General features: G+C 49.7%; 1 protein-coding gene across 3 annotated transcripts in view; it reads right to left on the reverse strand.

Moving 5' to 3' along the window:
* Positions 1-3,242, reverse strand: part of LUZP1 (leucine zipper protein 1) — a 91,246-nt gene that overhangs the window by 70,080 nt on the left and 17,924 nt on the right. For all 3 annotated transcript variants that reach the window (XM_012722479.1, XM_012722480.1, XM_004678589.2), the window contains one exon: positions 2,706-2,752. The gene's annotated coding sequence lies outside the window, so the exon portion shown is untranslated. The remainder of the gene's footprint in view (positions 1-2,705; positions 2,753-3,242) is intronic.

Raw genomic sequence — 3,242 nt, forward strand, 5'->3', positions numbered from 1 at the left:
CCGGCCCGCGCTCCCGCCGGCTGAGGGCTCCAGCGCAGGCTCCCGGCGGCGGGCGCCTCCTGCGGCTCCCCGGGACTGACAATGAGGGGCGGAGCTAAGGTGGTGACGTTTGTGCTGTGGGCGGGACGGGGCGGGTGAGTGAGAGTGAGAGCCCCGCCCCCGCCCCGTTCTCTTCTGCACAGGACGGGGCTCCGCCAAGTTTTATTGCCTGCCTAGCCAGAAGCCTGGCTCCTGCTCTAGGCGCGGTGGGAAACTGGAATGGAAGGATAGACGTCCTGCTCTCCAGAGGGGCGCCCTCAGGAGGGTTATGAGGATTCAATGAGATGCTACGTGGGAAGGTGGTTAGCCCCAGGCCTGGCGTGGAGTTATCACTCAACAAATACTACTTCTGTTATTCAGCAAATGCGGAAAAAGACCAAGCTTGGGCTCAAGAGACATGGGCTCCCAGCTCTGGGTGCCCAGCTCTGTTATTAATTCATCTTGTGATCCTAGACAAATCCTTCCCCATCTGTGTTCCTCATTTTCACCTTCTTGAAAATGGAAAGAAGCAATGAGTGGATGATCTCAAAAGTCCACATATAATTCTATGACATTTCCTACAGACCTACTTACTGCGTGCTAGGGCACAGAGGCGTGGGAAGGGGGCCTTTGAGAGAGCCCAGACCGGCATCCAGCATGGTGCAGGGCACAGAGACTCTCTGGATATATGTGGACGCCCTCCCACGTACTGGCACAGAGCTGCATTCACAAGCCAGGACACAGATGCACTGAGAGCTGCTTCCTCTCACTGCAACAGTATAGCCTGTCTCTTGAGACACCTCTTGTGTAAGCTCCTGATTGCCTATGGAATAAAGGCCAAAGCCTCGGCCTGGTGATCCCTTCCCACATTTACACACACACACACACACACACACACAGAGAGAGTAAAGTTTATCCAAACTTCTCCTAGTACACCCACTGCTTTCCCACATCTGCCCCTTTGCTCATGCTCTTCCCTTGCTGCCTCATCTTCAGCCCCTCCTAGTTTCCCCCAGCCAAAGCCTCTTCTCCAGCTTTGCATCCCCATGGCACTGGGTTACTTGCTGTGGGCATGTGCACACTTCAGCTTGTGTCAAGTTGACCTCCAGTTTGTTTCTTAGCACTTCTCACTTCCTGGATGCCAGAACCCACATGTAGCTGTGGAGCTCCAGTTCTGAAGCCAGAGAATCCTGGGATTATTTACCCATGTCTGCCCTCCCCCCTGCTAAGTGCTTCATTATCCTCATCTGTAAAATGGGGCTATTATATAGTCCTTTCGGTGTTTGCTTAAAATTACAGAAGATGGGCCCTCCCTGGTGGCGCAGCAGGTGAAAGCACAGCATGAGAAGCTAAAGCCACTTCCGCATGAGTTCGATCCCCGCCTGCCCCGGAGGAGATCCACATGGCGAGGCAGACCTCTCCTGACCTGCCCACTGCTCCCCTCAGCAGTGTACTTCGTTGATCTGCCTGTCCTGCTCCCCACTCTGTCCCTGGTGAATCCTCTCACCCTCCGCATCTCTGGCCTGTACCCCAGTTCTATATGAATAAATAAATCTAAAAAAAAAATTACAGAAGATACTGAGTAGAAAGCACCAGGGACAGTGTTCCACAGAAGATGTAGTTGTCATATGTATTTTATATATTTTTAAAAGATTTTATTTATTGATGCATACAAAAACTGGGTTTCAGCCCAGAGGTACAGAGACAATGAGAGGATTCACCAAAGACAGAGTGGAGAGCAGAACAGGCAGATCAGTGAAGTACATGCTGAGGGGAGCAGCAGGAGAGGTCTGCTGCACTGGGTGGGTCACCTCCCTGGCTGGGGATTGAACTCATCCTACAATGGCTTCATAGTGCTGTCTGTGCTTTAACCCATTGTGCCACCAGGGAGCATCCTGTCATGTGTACTTTAATTACTATTATTATCATCAATATTATTTCTAACTCCTAACACACATAATCTGCTCATAGTGGCACTCTGAGGTCTCAAGAGCGAAAAAGAGGCTTGAGGTTTGCAGAGCATGGCCATTGGAGCTACACTCAGTTGTAGACCCCAGGCAGATTCTGCAGTCACAGAGGCTCCAAGGTGTCTCCTCAGCCTTCTAAGTTGGGAAGGACTATGAATTCTCTCTGCAAGTTCTTTGCAGCACAACTGACCCATTTCTCCCCCATGTGTTTCTCCTCTCACTTCCCTTATAGAGAGATGAATCTGTGTTAAACTGCCCTTGGCATCTGTGCAGCCCTCTAAGAGAGCTGCAGAAAGGCACTGGGCGTTTCCAAAGTGCTGGTCTGTGGGAAGAGGGAAAGAGCTTTGGGGTTCTGATTAATTTCCTGTGCTACAGACAGGCAAATGGTTGTCCTGAAATGCCTGGGCTGATCTGCAAGGTCTCCTAACAAATTCTGGCTTATTTTTAGAATAGGATTCAAAAACCCCCTTCCCGAAAAGAGTAGGCATACCCACAGGATCCCTGCAGCCAAAGAAAGGGTCTTGACTGAGTTCCTCCTATGCACTGACGCTAGCTGCAAGCACAGAAAACCCTTGGAAAAGAAAACCCAGGATATGGGTGGGGGGGTGGTTATGGAGGCAATTTTCTTCCAGGAACCTATCACCCCACCTATTTATTCATTCACAATAAAAACTTTGGCACAGAATAGATCAGGATTCAAACCCCAAGTCTGCCACTTACCAGCTTATGGCCTTGGGTCTTCAAGTCTCTGCATCTCAGTTGTTCATCTGAAAAAATGGGAATAATAATAGTACTTATCTCATACAGTGGCCATGAGAATTAAATGAAATCAGATGTGAAAGAGTCTGGCATTGCATTCATGCCAGGACATGGTGGCTGCTGTTATTTCAACATCTCCTCCCAGGAAGGCCTCATGTGCCAGCCACGGGGCTGGAACAGGGAGAACAAATAGAACCCGACCTCAAGAATCTCTGCTGGTAAAAGGAATGGGGTAGATTTTTGAGATGAGGCAAGAACAGGGTGTTCTACTGAGTACTGATAAATATAAAAAGTAAGAGTAAGTTGCAGAGGACTAACCTATGACTTACAAAGGAGAAAGGTGTATTGCACTGGAGTGGTTACCAGTTAAAAATCTATGTTCTGTATGTGCAGTAAAAATCATGAAGGGGCCCTCCCTGGTGGCGCAGCGGGTTAAAGCACTGCACTAAGAAGCTAAAGCCACTTCCGCATGAGTTCAATTCCCGCCTGCCCCGGAGG

The sequence above is a fragment of the Condylura cristata genome, unplaced genomic scaffold (assembly GCF_000260355.1).
Source record: "Condylura cristata isolate star-nosed mole 26May11 unplaced genomic scaffold, ConCri1.0 scaffold00008, whole genome shotgun sequence".
In the NCBI taxonomy this organism is placed as follows: domain Eukaryota; kingdom Metazoa; phylum Chordata; class Mammalia; order Eulipotyphla; family Talpidae; genus Condylura; species Condylura cristata.